This window comes from Suricata suricatta, chromosome X (genome assembly GCF_006229205.1).
Source record: "Suricata suricatta isolate VVHF042 chromosome X, meerkat_22Aug2017_6uvM2_HiC, whole genome shotgun sequence".
Classification (NCBI taxonomy): domain Eukaryota; kingdom Metazoa; phylum Chordata; class Mammalia; order Carnivora; family Herpestidae; genus Suricata; species Suricata suricatta.
In genome coordinates this window covers 83,299,731-83,318,882 of record NC_043717.1, presented here as the reverse complement: position 1 = coordinate 83,318,882, position 19,152 = coordinate 83,299,731, and the positions used below count along the sequence as shown (strand labels likewise).

The 19,152-nt window shown below is 43.0% G+C and overlaps 1 long non-coding RNA gene and 1 pseudogene across 1 annotated transcript; one reads left to right on the top strand and one right to left on the bottom strand.

Moving 5' to 3' along the window:
- Positions 1-257: 257 nt before the first annotated feature.
- Positions 258-2,189, bottom strand: LOC115283954. Its single transcript, XR_003905099.1, has 2 exons — positions 1,598-2,189; positions 258-363 (listed from the first exon to the last, which is right to left on the bottom strand). It is a non-coding gene; the product is annotated as an uncharacterized LOC115283954 (long non-coding RNA).
- LOC115283949 overlaps positions 1,854-19,152 on the top strand; it is a 28,187-nt pseudogene continuing 10,888 nt past the window's right edge.

Genomic DNA, 19,152 nt, shown 5'->3' with positions numbered 1-19,152 from the left:
CAGGTAGCATATTTCAAATATGAAAAAAAATTGAGGGAATATACTCCCCATGAGTTCTTTGTGAAAAATTACTCGGCAATGTGAAATCAAATCAAATCAGCAATGAGTCAAAATAAAAAAATTAAGGACAGACATTTTGCAGTGAGCCAATCTATTTGAATGGAGGACTAAGACCAAACAAGAAGGTTGATTATGAATATGTGACAGAATGAAACTGTTATAAACCCTGACACAATAAAAATCCATTCATTCACATGTTCATTAAATATGTATCATTTAATACCTATTCTGTGCCAGCCAATGTTGTAGGCAGTGTGGATATAGTCTTCAAGACGAAGTCCCAGTCTTCGTGAAACTTAGATTCTAAATGGGAAAGACATATCATAAATATATGTGTATATATTATCTAAACATATAATATCAGATATTAGTGAATGCTGTGAGGCAAAATAAACAGCATAAAAAGATGGAGAACGAGGAGGGTGCTATTGCAAATAGTGTGGTCAGGGAAGACCTCTCTGAAAAGATGAGGTATGAGCAAGGAACAGAATGAACTAAGGGAAAGAGCTGTGCAAATATCTGTGGAAGAGCAGCAGAACACGTCAATGCCCCTCAATCAAAGATCACCAGGCACATGCCCATAGTTAACAAGTTGGGTTCATTATTCTTTGCAGGGAGGGAGAAGGCAAGCATGCGGTGTTTCAGTACGAGGACTAGAGAACCTATTGTATTATTTGGGCGATTTAGGGGGATGATGTAAGGAAGGGGGGTTCACTCTAGATCAGATGCTGTCAGAATGCGATTGTATGCTTGGGCATTTCGATACATCTTATCTATAGGGAGGGCAGAAGAGAGCAGGAATAAAGTTGTAATTGGTAAAGTGGCAGTCACCCATTTAAATGGCTAAGAGAGGGGGCGTTTGGTGAGTAACATAGTGACTTCTTTTTTAAGCTCTGATTAGAGAAAATTATAAATTGGCCTTGTTTTGTCTCACTTCGTCAGTCTCCTAGTGACTTGGTCTTAGGTTAATGTTATGTGAGTTTATGTCCCACAGAAGAACATGGCCTGAGCGTTCTGATACCTTGCAGATAACAGGGGCTGCCTCACCCTCCCTTTCTGAAACAGCAAATGAAAAACTAGAAGGAATAAAATTTAGAGGTGGTGGCGGAGGTACAAGAGTGGCCTTCTCTTCAACAAAAAATAGTCATTTTATACGTATTATTATTGTATGGGGCATACTTAAACCAAAACATTGTTCGTTGTTTATCTGAAATTCAAATGTAAGTGGGCCTACTGTATTTTTTCTTTTTGCTAAATATGACAACACTAAAATAAACACACTGTCAGCTGCCTGGAAATATTTTGAATAGTTTGTGCTTTTTTCTTCCCATCCCCCATTTAGATTTTTCTTTTAATTCAGGATATCCTCAGGGAAAAAAGTGTAATTCGATTTGAGCCATTCCTATATATTATACATGTATACACACGTATCTATGCATATACTATGTATCCATCCATCTATACACATGCACATCTGAGATACACTAAGCGCCCAATACCATAGAATACGTTACATACACGTCTGCACAAAAAGTACCTGAAACGCAAGACTGTGTTGCTGATATGGCCACTCTTTGAAATGTATCCTGTGGTCCATCATCCTTTCCTTCGGTTATTTCATGGATACGGCTGAGAAAGACGCGGTCTCCTAACCAAAGGAGACCGGGTCGGGGAGAGAGAGACGCCTGCGGAACTGGAAGGATGGGCGCTCGGAGCCGGCGGCAGCGGCGGCTTGTTTACAAGGATACACCGCCCCTTTCACTTCAGCTGGACGCCTCGTAGCCCGGGGGAAGGGTTTTGCCGACGTACCCGGAACGATTTCTAAGTTTTTCTCAGCTTTGGGAGGTTGCGCAGGTGGCTTCTGGGAGCCGCGGCCACTGCGATTTTCCCAGGCTCGTGAGAGAGTTCCCTACTTCCCCGGAGCAATGGCTCCAGTGTCCGGTTCTGCAACCCAGACCGGGAGGCCTCGGGCTCCGCGGGGAAGCGTCGCAGTTCGTCGAAGCGTCCCGAGCCCAGAACCTCCGCCCGCTCCCCGCGGGGCCGCCGCTCTCGCTCGCGCTCTTGCTCTCGGCCCGGGAACCAGAATGGGCCGAGCCCCGGGCGGAGTGGCCTCAGCCCGGCCTCCCGGAACCGGCCCTGCCCCTCCCGTTCGCGGTCACGTTCTCCGGAACGGCCCTCTGCGCCTCGGGGCACCCCCTTCGCCCCTGCCGCCTCCTCCGCCTGTCGCTGCCGCTTCCTGCGCCGTTCCGGGACCGGCAAGCCGTGGCCTGGCCTCCGGGACAAGGAGAGGGAGGTGAGTGACACACGGATGCACCTTCGCGGGGGAGGAGCCCATCTGTCTTCAGGGTCCTCTTCATCATTCATCTCGCTTCTTAGCTTTCGCGCTTTTCTGCCTTCTCTTTTCCTTGGCGCCGGTTTTCCCCTTCTTCAGTCTGTCCGTGGCAGCCCCTTATTCGCACCTTTCCTCCTTTAATCCACACTCATCCTTGGGCCCCTCCTGCAATGCCCTGGTGTCCCACCAACTCCTTCCACCTCTAGTCTGGTAGCGGACATGGCCAAGGGTCGCAGATTTGTGTGCATAGCATTGATTTGCGTTATCATTCATGAGCATGTTTTTATTCTCCACTAGACTGAGTTCGTGGAAAGGAATTTATTCATTACCGAACTCAGTGTCTAGCACTTAGTAAGAGCTCAGCCATTGCGTGTTGAATGAGCAGATCGGTTTGAGATGATAACAGGATATGTAAATTGAAATTCTTTGCAGGGACTTGGGAAGGGTTGAGGTTTCTTTTCTTTTCCTTTCCCTTCTTTTCTTTTCTTTTCTAGTAATTTCTATGCCCAGTGTAGGGCTTCAACTCACAACCCCAAGATAAAGAGTTGCATGCTCTACCGACTGAGCCAGCCAGGCGCCTGAAGATTACAGGTTTCAATTGGAAAGTAGAAAAACCTTCCTCCCAAGACATGATTGGATGAATGTAGAAAAAGTGATGTGCTAACTGGACGCCTTGTTAAAAGTGGTCTTGGGGGCGCTTGGGTGGCTCAGTCAGTGAAGCATGGGACTTCCGCCCAGGTCATGATCCGGCTTGTGGCTTCGAGCCCTACCTCTACCTCGAGCTCTGTGCTGACAGCTGGAGCCTGGAGCCTGCTTCGGATTGTGCATCTCCCTCTCTTTCTGCCCCTGCCCCTTCTCGCACTCTCTCAAAAATAAATAAACATTAAAAAATCTTTTAAAATAATAAAACTGGTCTTGGTCTTGACCTTGAGAAATGAGGGGAGGGTGAGATGTTTTCCTCTAATGAGTGGAAAAGTAGTTTATGAAGAAGAACAAGAGTTTTAATTATTGCTGTGTAAGTGTTCTTCTCTAATGTTTTTTGAATGTGTCAGGTACCATACTAAGGGCTTTGAATGTGTTTTTAAAAAATTTTAAAATTTGGGCTACCTGGGTGGCTCAGTGGGTTAAGCCTCCGACTTCTGCTCAGGTCATGATCTCTCGGTCCTTGGGTTCGAAGCCCCTGTCCGGCTCTGTGCTGACAGCCTGGAGCCTGCTTCCAATTCTGTGTCTCCTTCGCTTTCTGCCCCTCCCCCACTCATGCTCTGTTTATCTCTCTCTCTCTCAAAAGTAAATAAACATTAAAAATTTTTTAATTAAGTTAAAAAAATTTAAAACATTACAGGCATTGGGAGCTAGGTTGAAGTTGCAACAGTTGGGCAATGTCTTGATGATTCTTTTTCTTCCAGCAGTGGGAGGTAATAAAGCATAATGGAGGCTAGTCCCTGGATTCAGACTGCCTGGGCTTGAAGCCCTGCTTTGCCATTTAATACCTGTGTGGCCTTGAGGGTCCGGAGTTTAGCTAAGCTTCCATGGTCCTGCTGCTTGGTTTGGTCAAGTGGCCTCCAAGGACTTTAAACTTAAACTAGCCCCCTCATGCAAACACATGGCCTAGATAGCAGCCCACAGAGAGTCACAAGCAAATGTTAAGTTCCTGATAGGACTTCCCCAGTAGCCCTTGTGATCAACCGTCTCCTCTGCCTCCCAGTGCCTGTAGGTCCTATAGGCCCCTTGGATAAGATCTCTGTGGGGCTTACCAAAACCCCACTCTTGAATGAACCTCGGAGCGCCAAAGCAATACAGACCCTAATAAAAGCAACCGCCCAGGGGTCCTGCTCTATCTGCACTCTGCCTTGACCGCCTTATGTGGCCTCCGGAGGCATGCTGTGTACTTCCTCCCGGCCTTCTGAGTAATTAACTGTTCTGTTTGAATTTCTCTTGTGGTCTGTTGTTGAACTTTGGCTCACCATCCAGGAGAGTCCCGTGCTCCACTTAACAAATGTTAATTTAACAATGTCAAAACATCTGGCAAGTTCCTTAACCTCTCTAGCTTCATCTATTTACCTGTAGAAAGGGGATAAAAATAGTGCCCATATTTTTGGGGTGGTTGTAATGACTGAGTGCCTGGAACATTATGTAGATTCCTGTGAGCTATAGGGTTTCATGCCTGGAAGCAGAAAGGGTAAAAACAGTCCGGAGGCCTCTGGAGACCTACCTCTAGGAGTTAAATGTATCAGAAAGGTGCCCCCAGTCTGTGCCAATCAAACCAGAGAGCTTCTTACTTTAGAATTCCAACTAAAAGTTAGAAGAACAGCTTGGATGAGATTTGCATTTGTGTGTGTGGAAGATAAATAATTTATCTTTCTAGTACAGATGCAACCGGGTAGCAACAGGGACTGATTTGATGGTCTCCTGGTCACCTTGTTGAAGGGGAGGTTTCCTTCCCAGGGTTATGGGAGGTCGAACACAGAATACCTGATATTGGACAGATGAGCTCCAGTGGCCGGCAGAGTACGGAGACCCACTGCTCAGGGGTAGTCTGGAGCCGGGCCTGTTCCCTGTGCTAGAGAGGGCTGTGTGGCTAGGGGCCCTTCCCTGCAGAAGCAGAGTGGGTGGGGGCGGGGAATTTGCAGTTAGGACATTGGAGGACTGGTTTTCCCAGATCTCAAGGCCGTACATAATAATGGGTCTTAATTTTAGGCTTTATAGCACAGGAACTGCGTGTCTTTACCTTGGCCCCTATCCTCATATATTCCAAGAACTGTTATTTGTATGTTTATGGTTAGATTGTCTGCTTCTGGAAGTGGGAGAATCTCTGAGTCCACCTCTACGTGGTTACAGTGTCTTTTCCACTGAATAAAGAAATACAAATTTATTCAACAGTGAAACCAAATATATTAATTTTGTAAGGATTTTTTTTTTAAAAACCAAAGAGAGACATGAGCAGCCAAATTTGGGGGAGTTGCGCCCCTGTGTTAGTTTTTCTTTGCGACTTATGCATAACAGCAAAAATTAAAACAGAAGAAATGACAAACACTATAATGAAATTAAAACTTAAAAAAATTTTTTAAAATGTTTGTTTATTTTTGAGGGAGAGACAGAGCACTAGTGGGGAAGGGGCAGAGACAGGGAGACACAGAATCCAAAGCAGGCTCCAGGCTCTGTGCTGTGAAAGCTCAGATGTTGGGCTCGAACCCACAAGCCATGAGATCATGACCCGAGCCGAAGTCAGACACTCAACTGACTGAGCCCCCAGGCGCCCCTAAAACTGTTTTTTGTGTCTTGCAAAGAACCAGTAGACAATGTACTCCTTTTCCAAAAAGGAAGAGAGTTGGAAGACACTCTGGATCTCCTTGAATACAACTTTGGTGACATGGAATTTTTCTTTTCAGAGTTCCCTTTATTGTCATCTATTTCTCATGCTTCATTTTTTTTAACTGTCTTTACTGATACTCAGGTTTCTGAAAACTAAAGTTTTAACCAAGTTGAAACAGGCTTCTTTTTCCTCTCATAAATATGTATAAACAAATGAAGCTATTTCCGAATGTAAAACTATTGTGTCACTTATTGCAGAAGATGAAATGAGCAGTTAGGAGCTCTGTCATGCACGAGGCAGAAGGGATGTATTTGATGGCCTCCCAAGCTGCATTTCTAGCCTGGCTGCTTGGGCTGGCAGCTGGCTGGCTGAACTATTTGAACTGTCAGAACATCAACCCCTAAGTGTTGAGTTTTTATCAACTTAAAGTTTAAAACGTAAGGGGAAAACAGGACTTAACTGGACCTCTCGAATGTGTGAGATAGACACACCCATATAACACAGTTTAGTCATTGAGTTGTAATTTGCATGCCTGTATCGTCTGCGAGATTAACGTGAGAGAGGATTGAAGATTTGGGAGCTCCTGAAGTATGCAGACTTTCTCCAGAGAATCCTTGTTATAGACTGAATTGTGTCCCCCCTTCTCCCCAATTCAAATGTTGGAGCCCTAATTCTCAAAGCGACTATATTTAGCAGTAAAGCCTTTAAGGAGGTAATTAGGGTTAAATGAGGTCATAGGGATGGAGCCCTGATTCAGTAGGACTGGTATCCTTAGAAGAGGAAGTGACACCAGATCTCTTTCCCCCCCTTTCTCTTGTGTGCACGGAGGAAAGGCCATGTAAGGACAGGGAGGAGAAGTCACCAGTCTACAGGCCAGAAAATTTCTACCAGAAATGAGTCCTGATCTTGGACTACTAACCTCCAGAATGGTGAGAGAATAAATTTCTGTTGTTTAATCCACCCAGTATGTGATATTTTATTATGGTACCCACAGCTGACTAATATAATCCTGAAGTAGTTAGGCTGTTAAAAAATATAATTTTAAAATATGTTATAACATTTGTGAAATCTAGAGTCTGTTGTCAATTTTTAAAAATTTTTCTTAATGTTTATTTTTGAAAGAGAGAGAGAGAGAAAGACAGAACATGAGCAGGGGAGGGGCAGAGAGAGAGAGAGTGAGACAGAATCTGAAGCAGGCTCCAGGCTCTGAGCTGTCAGCACGGAACCTGACATGGGGCTCAAACCCATGAACCATGAAATCATGACCTGGGCTGAAGTCGGATGTTTTTCTTTGTTTTAATTTTTTTTACATTTATTTATTTATTTGAGAGATAGAGTGAGACAGAGCATGAGCTCTCTCTCAGAGAGAGAAGGAGACACAGAATCTGAAGCAGGCTCCAGGCTCTGAGCAAGCATGATGCACAGAGCCTGACACAGGGCTCGAACCCACCAACTGTAAGATCATGACCTGAGCCAAAGTCGGACACTTAACCAACTGAGCCACTCAGGTGCCCCTAAATTTGGATGGTTAACTGACTGAGCCACCCAGGCGCCCTGTCAAAAAATTTTTAAGAATAGTATTCATCCATTTTTATTTTAAGAGCTTATTATTTATTTATTTATTTATTTATTTATTTATTTAGTAGCCTCCATACCCAAAGTGGGGCTTGAACTCGTGATCCTAAAATCAAGATTTGCATGCTGTCCAGACTGAACCAGCCAGGCACTCCTATTGTCAAATTTTTTGTTGAGTGAAAAACTTTAAATACATCTTACATTTATCTTCTTTCTTGTGATTTATCCTCTTATATCCTTTATGTTTTAAAAAAGCCTGGCTGGTCAACAATAGCCAAAACATGGAAGGAGCCTAAATGTCCATCACCTGATGAGTGGATCAAGAAGATGTGGTTTATCTACACAATGGAGTACTACACAGCAATGAGAAAGAATGAAACACGGCCATTTGTAGGAAAGTGGATGGACCTCAAGGGTGTCATGCTAAGCGAAATAAGTCAGGCAGAGAAGGACAGATACCATATGTTCGCGCTCATAGGTCTAACAGGAGAACAGGAGAAACCTAATGGAGGACCAGGGGGAGGGGAAGAGGGAAAGAGAGTTGGAGAGAGAGAGGGACGCAAAACTTGAGAGACTATTGAATGCGAAAATGAACTAAGAGTTGAAGGGGAAGGGGGAGGGGGGAAAAGAGGTGGTGGTGATGGTGGAGTGCACTTGTGGGGAAGAGCACTGGGTGTTGTATGGAAACCGTTTGACAATAAACTATTTTAAAAAAAGAAAGCCTGGCTGGGGGTGCCTGGGTGGCTCAGTCGGTTAAGTCTCCAACTTCTGCTCAGGTCATGATCTTGAGATTTGTGAGTTTGAGCCCTGCGTCAGGCTTTGTGCTGACAGCTTAGAGTCTGGAGCCTGCTTCGGATTCTGGGTCTCCCTCCCTCTCTCTCTCTGCCCCTCCTCCGCTCACACTTTGTGTGTGTGTCTCTCTCTCTCAAAAATAAATAAACATTAAAAAATATTTTTAAAAAAGTAAAAACACCTGTATGGTTCAGTTGATGAAGTGTGTGACTCTTAATCTCGGGGTCATGAGTTCAAGTCCCATGTAGGGCATAGAGATTATTTTATAAAAAGTAGAAAAAATAGTTTAGAAAATAAAAACATGAAACATGTAAAAATTAAAACATGTTGCCAGTATATTTTAGGATGCTAAATGTTCTCTTTAAATTATAGTTCGTGGGCACCTGGGTGGCTCAGTCAGTGAAGTATCTGACTTTTGATTTTGGCTCAGGTCATAATCTCACAGTTTGTGAGTTCGAGCCCATCATTGCTTGGGATTATCTCTCTCTCTTTCCCTCTCTGCCCCTCCCCAACTCACATGTGTGCGCACATGCTCTCTCTCACAATAATAAACTTAGAATTATAATTCATGGGGTGCTAATTTCTTATTCATAGAAGGGTTCAGTGTAATGATACATTTATATTATTTTGAATTTCTGTTCTCAGGTAACCCAGTAGTGGATTGCTTGTCAGATTTTAGCATTACAAAGGGATTTTAAAAATGAATATACTAGTATGATTTGGTTTAGTTCAATTTCCTAATATCAGCACTCTCTGAAGGCTTAATGCTTCTTTCTCCTTATCTCTTTCCTCTTTGGTGCTATCCGTAAGCAGCTTCTTTCCTCTCATCTCTTTCTTTTTTCCCCCCAGTGATCTCTACATCCACCATGGGGTTCAAACTCACAAACCTGAGGTCAAGAGGTGCATGGTATGCCAGTTGAGCCAGCCACGTGCCCCATTTCTCAGCTGCTTTTCTTTAATTTAGGTTGAGTGCAGACAATGTATTTTGATAGGTAAACTTTGTAATTTGTGACAGGGTGATAAAGCATTATTGGAGACTTGTCCTTAAGGGACGCCTGGCTACTTCAGTCAGTGGAGTGTGCGATTCTTGCTCTCTGGGTCATGAGTTAAAGTCCCAGGCTGGGCACAGAGCTAACGTAAAAATAAAATCTTCAAGGGGTGCCTGGGTGGTTCACTCAGTTAAGTGTCTGGCTTCGGCTCAGGTCATGATCTCACGGTTCGTGGGTTCGAGCCCCGCATCGGGCTCTGTGCTGACAGCTAACTCAGAGCCTGGAGCCTACTTCAGATTCTGTATCTCCTACTCGCTCTGACCCTCCCTTGCTCACGCTGTCTCTCTCTGTCTCTCAAAAAAAAAAAAACCATAAAAAAATAAAATCTTCAAAAAAAACCTTTTTCTTAATAGAAATGCTTATAAGATTCCAAAATCATAGAATTAGAGTTGGAAGGAACCCTAAAAGTAATGTTCTAGGCAATACCTAAATTATTCTAGATGTGACTTCCAGAGGAAAAAGATTATATTATATGGAAATTCCCCCCTTAACCTATTATAGGATTTTAATAATACTCATTTTTAGAATTCCCTACAACAGAATGAAATCTCTTTCTACGTTAGTGTGTTAGGTTCTTCTTGCTCCGGGGACAGAGAATGGTTGCTACTCTACCATATGTCCTTTATATAGGTAGAGTCAGATCATGAAGTCTCCCCTTGGCCTTCTTGTCTCTGGTTTTTTTCTTCTTTCCTTATAGTTCCCTACATTTGCCCTGTGGTTTCTTCTGAGAATATAAGTTGTATCAGCGAGCCTACACCAATACATCATAATCACCCACAGGCCATAGTTTACATTAGGATTCGCTCTTGGTTTTGGACATTCTGTGAGTTTGAACAGACGGATAATGACATGTGCTCACCGCTATACTGCTGCACACAAGAGTTTCACTGCCCTAAAAAGTCTTCCGAGCTCTACCCATTCATCTCTCCCTCCCCTCCATCCACTGATCTTTTTACTGTCTTCATAGTTGTGCGTGTAGTAGAATATGCCATATAGTTGGAACCAGACAGCATGTAGCCTTTTTAGATTCGCTTCTTTTACTTAGCAGTATGCATTTAAGATTCTTCCATGTATTTTTTAACTCAAGTGTAAAAACATGGTATTATATTAGTTTCAGGTGTACAATATATTGATTCAGCAATGTTATACATTATTCAGTGCTCATGTCAATGAGAGTACTCTTAATCCCCTTTACCTCTATTTCATCCATTCCCCTGCTTACCTCCCTTCTGGCAACTACCAGCTCTCTGTATTTTTTTAAGATTTTATTTTTAAATCTCTACAGCCAGTGTGTGTCTTGAACTTACAGCCCTGAGATCAAGAGTCGGATGCTCTTCTGACTGGGCCAGCCAGGCACCCCTCTTCTCTGTATTTAAGAGTCTGTTTTTTTGTCTCTTTTTTCCTTTGTTTATTCACTTTATTTCTTAAATTCCACATATGAGTGAAATCATATGATATTTGTCTTTCTCTCACTTGTTTCACTTAGGATTTTATACTCTAGGTCCATCCATCATGTGAATGGCAAGATGTCATTCTCTTTTGGGGTGCCTGGGTGGCTCAGTAGGTTGAGTGTCTGACTCTTGATTTTGGTTCAGGTTATGGGCTCACGGTTTTGTAAGTTCAAGCCCCACATCAGGCTCTGTGCTGACTGACAGCACGGAGCCTGCCTGGGATTCTCTGTCTTCCTCTATCTTTGCCCTTTTCCTGCTCACGCTCTCTCAGTCTCTCTCAAGATACATAAATAAACTTTAAAAAAAGATTTCATTCTCTTTTATGGGTGAGTAATATTCCAGTGTGTGTGTGTGTGTGTGTGTGTGTGTGTGTGTGTGTGTACCACATATTTTTTTAAAAGATTTTTTTTGTTTGTATATTTTGTGAGAGGGAGAGAGACAATTCCAAGCAGGCTCTGAACTGTTAGCACTTAAGTTCTATAGGAAGGAGTGCCTCCATCTCAATGTGGGGATCAATCTCATGAGCCACAAGATCATGACCTGAGCTGAAATCGATTCAGATGCTTAACTGGTTGAGCTACTCAGGCAGCCCCACATCTGTATCCATTTGTCTATCAGTGGACAGTTGGGTTGCTTCCGTATCTTGTTGCTTATTCCAACACTGCAATAAATATAGGAGTGCAAATATATTTTTTTATTTAAAAATTCTTTTTTAAAAAAAATTTTAACATTTATTTGTTTTTGACACACACACACACACACACACACACACACACACACACAGAGTGCGAGTAGGGGAGTAGGGGAGGGGCAGAGAGAGAGGGAGATAGAATCCGAAGCAGGTTCCAGGCTCTGAGCTGTCAGCACAGAACCCAAAGAGGGGCTTGAACTCACAAACCGCAAGATCATGACCTGAGCTGCTGAAGTTGGACACTTAACAGACTTAGCCACCCAGGAAGTCCTAAAAAAATTCTTTTTAATGTTTATTATTTTTGAGAGAGAGAAAGAGAGAGAGAGAATAGAGGGAGAGGGAGAGAGAGAGAGGGAGGGAGGGAGAGAATGAGCAAGGATGAGCATGGGAGGGACAGAGAGAGGGAGAAAGAATCCAAAGCAGACTCCCGGCTCTGAGCTGTCAGCACAGAGCCCAACTGGGAGCTCAAGCTCATTAAACTCATGATCATGACCTGAGCTAAAGTTGGATGCTTAACTGACTAAGTCACCCATGCACCCCCCTCTGCCCATTTTTTAATTGGATTATTTGATTTTTTTTGGTGTTGAGTTGTGGGAGTTCTTTTTTTTTTAAGATTTTATTTTTTTACTTTTTTTTTCAGTGGCAAGAGTGAGCTTTATTTTTTTTGTAACTTTATTTTTTATTTTTTTAAGAATATAACACTATTTTTTTACTTTTATTTTTTTTAAGTTTATTACTTTTGAGAGAGAAAGAGCACATGAGCAGAGAAGGGACAGAGAGGGAGGGAGGGAGAGAGAGAGAGAGAGAGAGAATCCCAAGCAGACTTTGCATTGACAATGTGGAGCCCAACACATGGCTCTAACTACTGAACCATGAGATCATGACCTGAGCCAGACTCATGAAGTGGTCTGTTAACTGACTGAGCCACCAGGTGCCCCAAGATTTTATTTTATTAAAAAATTATTTTTAAGTTTATTTATTTTTGAGAGAGACAGAGACAGTGTGAGTGGGCGAGGGGCAGAGAGGGAGAGAGAGAATCCCAAGCAGGCTTCACACCATCAACACAGAGCCTGACGTAGGTGGGGCTATTACTCATGAAACAGAGATCATGACCTGAGCCAAAATCAAGAGTCAGCTGCTTAACCCACTGAGCCACTCGGGCGTCCCCCCTCCTGCAAGATTTTATTTTTAGGTAATTTCTACCCCCAATGTGGCGTTCAAACTTACAACTCTGAGATGAAGAGTCGCATGCTCTACTGACTGAGCCAGCCAGCTGCCCTGAATTGTGTGAGTTCTTTATATATTTTAAGTTTATTTATTTATTTTGAGAGAGAGAGAGTGAGAGAGAGCCAGCAAGTGAGCATGAGCAGGGTAGGGGCAGAGAGAGAGAGAATCTGAAGCAGGCTCTGCACTGTCAGTGTAGAGCTGGATTCAGGGCCCAAACCAAAACCAAAAGTTGGATGCTTAACTGACTGAGCCACCCAAGCGTCCCTATTTTGGATAATTTAAAAAGTTTATTTATTTATTTATTTGAAAGAGTGTGCACATGCATGAGTGAAGGAGGAGCAGAGAGAGAGGAAAGAGAGAATCCCAAAAAGGCTCCACACTATCAGCACAGAGCCCAATGTGGGGCCCAATCCCACAAACTGGAGATCATGTCCTGAGCCGAAATCAAGAGTCAGACACATAACTGACTGAGCCACCCAGGCATGTCTGTAAATTTTGGATATTAACCCCTTAGCAGATAGATCATTTGCTGATATCAAAGAGGTTCCTTCCTGTGTTCTCTGCTAGGATTTCAGAAAGGTTTCAGAAAGGCCTCACATTTAGGTTCTTAATCCATTTTGAGTTTACTTTTGTGTATGGTGTAAGAACGTGGTCCAGTTTTGTTGCATGCCTCGGACCAGTTTTCCCAAGACTGTCATTCCCCATTGTGTATTTTCGCCCACTTTGTCATAGACTAATTGATCATTGAAGTGTAGGTTTATTTCTGGACTCTGTATTCTTTTCTGTTAATCCATGTGTCCTTTTTTGTGCCAGTACCATACTGTTTTGATTACTATATCCTTGTAGTATACTTTGAAATATGGGATTGTGATGCCCCCAGCTTTGTGCTGTTTCAAGGTTTCTTTGGCTATTTGGGATTTTTTGTGGTTCCTGACAAATTTTAGGATTATTTGTTCTCGTTTTGCGAAAAATGTAGTTGATATTTTGACTGGGATTGCCTGATATCTCTAAATTGCTTTGGGTACTATGGACATTTTCATGCTATTTCTCTTCCAGTCCATGAGCATGAAATATCTTTCCATTTATTTGTGTCTTCTTTAATTTCTTTTATCAGTATTTTATAGTTTTCAGAGTACATGTCTTTCAGAGTACATGGCTAAGTTTATTATTAGGTATTTTATTCTTATTTCCTTAATTTCTCTTTCTACTGCTTAAATGTATAGACATGTAACATTTTTGTATATAAAATTTTTAAGTTTATTTATTTATTTTGAGGAAGAGAGAGAGCACGAGCGAGCGAGCACCCCAGCGTGCGCCAGCCAGGGAGAGGCAGAGAGAGAGCGGGGGAGAGAATCCCAAAGCGGGCTCTGTGCAGAGCCTGATGAGGGCTCAAACTCAAACTGAGCTCATGATGTGAGCTGAAACAGAGTCGTACACTTAACTGACTGAGCTACCCAGGTGCTCCTGGAAATTAATTTTGCATCTGACAGCATTACTTAATTCATTTATCAGCTCTAGTAGTTTTTTGGTGGAGTCTTTAGGGTTTTCTATACATACTATCATGTCAGCTGCCAATAGTGAAAGTTTTACTTCTTTCTTACCAGTTTGAATGCCTTTATTTCTTTTTGTTGTCTAATGTATTGTTGGATTTAGTTTGCTAATACTTTGTTAAGGATTTTTGCATCTGAGTTCATGAGAGATATTGGCCTGCAATTTTTTCTCCCTCCCTGCGTGCCTCCTTCCCTCCCTTCCTTCCTTCCTTCGCATGGGAGAAGGACAGAGGAAGAAAGAAAGATTCTCAAGCAGGTTCATGCTGAGCGTGGAGCCTGATGTAAGGCTCAATCCCGGGACCCTGGGATGATGACCTGAGCGAAGTCTGCAGTCAGATGTACAACCAGCTGAGCCACCCTGGCACCTCTATAGTGTTCTTTTTTTTTGTAGTGTCTTTATCCGATTTTGCTATCAGGGTAATGCTGGCCTCAGAATGAATTTGGAAGTTTGCCATCCTTTTCTGTTTTTTGGAATAGTTTGAGAAGAAGAGGTATTAACTCTTCTTTATATGTTTGGTAGAATTCACTTCTGAAGCCATCTGGTTCTGGACTTTTCTTTATTGGGCGATTTGTTTGTTTATTGGTAATTTTTTATTATTGATTCAATTTCGTTACTAGTGATCAGTGTGTTCAGATCTCCCTTTTTTTTTTTAAATGTTTATTTATGAGAGAGAGAGAGAGAGAGAGAGAGAGAGAGAGCGCGCGAACGTGTGAGCAGGGGAGGGGCAGAGAGAGGGAGACAGAGAATCCCAAGCAGGCTGGTGTGGAGCCCAACATGCAGTTCAGTTCCACAAACCGTGAGTTCATAACCTGAGCTGAAATCAAGAGTTGGACGCTTAACTGTCTGCACCACCTAGGCGCCCCAGTCTGTTCAGATTTTCTACTCCTGATTCACTTTTGGGAGGTTATGTTTCTAGGAATTTATCCATTTCTTCTAGGCTGTTCAATTTGTTGGCGTATAATTTTTCATAATATTGTTATAGTCCTTTGTATTTCTGTGATACTGGTTATTTCTTTTTCTTCATTTCTGAATTTGGCTTCTCTCTCTCTCTCTCTCTCTCTCTCTCTTAATGAGCTGGCTAAAGGTTTATAAATTCTTTTGACTTTTCCAAAGAACTCGCTCCTGGTTTCATTGATCTGTTTTATTGCTTTTGTTTTAGTTTCTATAACATTTATTTCTGCTGTAATCTTTATTATGTCCTTCCTTCTGCTGGCTTTAGGCTTCGTTTGTCGTTCTTTTTCTAGCACCTTTAGGTGTAAAGTTCGGTTGTTTGAGATTTTTCTTGAATCTTAAGGTAGGCTTGTATTGCTATAATCATCTTCTGTCTTAGAACAGCCTTTGCTGCATCCCAGAGATTTTGGACCACTGTGGTTTCATTTTCATTTGTGTCCATGTATTTTTTAATTTCCTTTTTGATTTCTTGGTTGACCCATTCATTGTTTAGTAGCTTGGTATTTAGCCTCCATGTATCTGTGCTCTTTCCAGATTTTTTCTTGTGATTGATTTTTCATTTTATAATGTGGTTAGAAAAGGTGTATGATATGATTTCAGTCTTTTTGACTTTATTGAGACTTGCGTTGTGACGTAACATATGATCTATTCTAAAGAATGTTCTGTATGGCCTTGAAAAGAATATGTATTCTATTTGGGGAGGGAATGTTCTAAATATATCTGTTGGGTCCACCTGGTCCATCTATCTGTCAAAGCAACTGTTTCCTTGTTGATTTTTGTCTGGATGATCTATCAATTGATGTAAGTGGGGGTGAAAAGCTCCCCACTATTACTGTATTATTGTCAATTTCTTCCTTTGTGCTGTTAATAGTTGATTGGGGTAGGAAAGCATTCACTATTAGGTGCTTCACGTTGAGTATATAAATATTTACAATTGTAATATCCTCTTGTTGGATTATTACATATATTATTATGTGGTGTCCTTCTTTCTGTTTTGTTAGTCTTTTTTAAAATGTAATCTCTATTCCCAGTGTGGGGCTCAAATTCCCAATGTGGGGCTCAAATAATCACCCCAAGATCAAGAGCCACACACTACTGACTGAGCCAGCCAGGCACCCCAGACAAAATAGACTTTTATTAAGTTTATTTATTTATTTTGATACAGAGTGCGTGAGCTGGGGAGGAGCACTTTTTAAAAAATAGACTTTAAAACAATAACTAACAGGGGCCCTGGTTGGCTCAGTCCATAGACCATGTGACTCTTGATCTTGGGGTGATTATTTCAAGCCCTATGTTGTGCATATAGAGCACTAAAAATAAGAAAAAGAAAAATAAAACAATAAAGTCTATTTTGTCTGGTATAATTATTGCTATCCCAGCTTTCTTTTCACTTCCATTTTCAGGATAAAGGTTTTTCCATCCCTTCACCTTCTGAAGTGAGTATCTTGTGGGCAGCATTGAAAGTATAAATCTTACATGTTGCTTTAGTTTGAATAGCATTTTGTAGACTCCAAGGTTCTATGCAAACCTAAGGGATTATTTTATTATTATGAAGGTGGTAGACCCTCGAGCAAAGTGTTTTCAGTGTTTGCTTTTAAAAAAATTTTTTTTTAATTTATTTATTTAGAGGGAGACAGCACAAGCATAAAAGCGGAGGAGGAGCAGAGAGAAAGAGAGACAGAATCCCAAGCAGGCTCCATGCCGTCAGCATGGAGCCTGATGTGGGTCTTGAACTCATGAACTGTGAGATCATGACCTGAGCCGGGATCGAGTCGGATGCTTAACCAACTGCACCACCCAGCTCCTCTCCCCGCCCCCCCGGCCCCATTTGCTTCTAATCATTCTTGGACAATCAGTGTCATTACTGAACATTTTCAATTCCATATTTCTAATACCCCATGGTCCATATTTCATTACTTTTCTGATTCTTATAACCATCTTCTTTCAGCTCAGCTCTGATGAACACACACCAGAAGAGATGAGGAGCCGAAGAAAAGCACCACTTCAGCTTCTGCTTCAGAAGGTATGTATTTTTTACTATGAGCCAAATGCAGGAGACATGGGAGCTTTTATTTGGCTCTTTTTTATGTTTCTCTGTTTGAGAGAGCGAGCGAGCGAGCAAGTGTGGGTGCAAGCAGGGGAAGGGCAGAGAGAGGGGGACAGAGGATCTGAAGCAGGCTCTGCATGCTGACAGCAAAGAGGCTGATGTGGGTCTTGAACTCACAAATGTGAGATCGTGACCTAAGCTGGTCAGACACTTAACGAGCTGACCTACCCAGGCACCCCCAAAAGGTATTTTTAAAATACTGCAGAGCTTTTTTTATTAAGAAGTTGAAAAAAAATGTTTATAAGTTGTTGAACAATAGACTTTGCCTTTACTCAAATTGCTTGTCATCTGTTCTTTTTCAGTATTTCAAGTGCAATAAAATTGCTACTCAGAAATCTTGTTTAGGAGTTAATTTTGTGGGGCGCTTGAGTGGCTCAGTCAGTTGAGCACTTTGGCTTAGGTCATGATCTTGTGGGTTTGAGCCCCACATCAGGCTCCATGCTGACATGTAGGTTCTTATTGGGATTCTCTCTGTCTCCCTCCCTCTCTGTTCTTGCCCTGCTTGCTCTCTTTGTCTCTCTCAAAATAAATAAAATTTTTAAAAAGTTAATTTTGTATATTAAAAATTTTTGTTTATTTACTTTGAGAGGGAGAGTGAGGGGGATGGGCAGAGAGAGAGAGAGAGGGAGAGAGAATCCCAAGCAGGCTCCATACTCAGCACTGTCTGCAGAGCCCAAAGTGGAATTCTAGCCCATGAGCCGTGAGATCATGACCTGAACCCAAATCAGGAGTCAGATGCTTAAATGACTGAGCCACCCAGGTGCCCCAGAAGATAATTTTATATTTAAATTTTTTTTAAGTAATCTCTACAAGAGTGCCTGGGTGGCTCAGATGGTTAAGGCTCTGACTTCGGCTCAGGTCATGATCTCATGTTTGTGGGTTCGAGTACCATGTCCGGCTCTGTGCTGACAGCTCAGAGCCTGGAGCTGGTTTTGGCTTCTGTGTCTCCCTCTCTCTCTGGCCCTCCCCCTACTCTGGCCCTCCTGTCTCTCTCTGTATCAAAAATAAATAAAAAATTAAAAAAAAATTGAAGTAATCTCTACAGCCAATGTGGGGCTCGAACTCACAAACTGAGATCAAGAGTCACATGCTCCACTGACTGACCCAGTCAGGTGCCCTGAAGTTCATTTTACATTTGTGTTTTATGTAGAAGAAAAGAAGAAGAAGAAGAGGAAGTCTAGTCATTCAAAAGAAAGGTCCAAGAAAAAGAGAAGGAAAAAATCATCTAAAAGAAAACAGAAGGATTCCGACAGCGACAGTGACTCTGACTCAGAGACCGACTCCAGTGGTAAGAAGACCAGCATCACCCTGCCAGCCTGGCTTCCAAACTCATTCTCCTTCTTAGAACTTTCTTCAGAACAAGGTCCTGAAACACAGTGACACTAGCCGGCGGCTGCTGAGCACTGGCTGGCGCTGCGCCAGGCCCCTGTGGCCCCAGGTCACGGTTGCCGCTCAAGCTGCTTGCTGGCCGCAGGGCACATCCTCCAGGTGGGGCCGTGAGGCCCAGAGCGGCCCGTAAGTCCCACACCTGAGGTTGCACCGCTGGGACCCAAACCTGAGCGGCGTGACTCCTGGCGGGTCACATGTGGCCGCACAGGGCACCTGGCGGTGAACCAGGGCGAGGTCGGGCGGGAGATGTGTGGCCGCTGGCAAGCCACAGGGCCGCACCGGCCCGAGGAGCGGCCCTTTGTGTCATTCTCCCACTCGGGCACCTCGGTGCCATTTTCAGAAAGGCACAGCGGGGTGGCAGCTGTTAATGGAAGACACCCCCTGGGGGGTGGCGCCTCTCAAAAAGCCACCTTTTTGTGCTCTCTCCTGGCTGATGATTGACAGAGGGTGCCGCCTCTGGGGACACATGACGTGAGGCGTCTTTTCCTCTGATGTCACCTGGGTTTCCTGGCCCCCGTTGTCACTTTTCTTCCCCACTGCTGGGAAGAGTGAACTTTCTTAGAGCACACACGTGAGCGTGTCTGTCCCCTACGTACAGTCTTCAGGGACTCTCTGTGGCCTTCAGGGTCAAGTTTGGACCCTGATGGCTCCCTCTGTAATCACA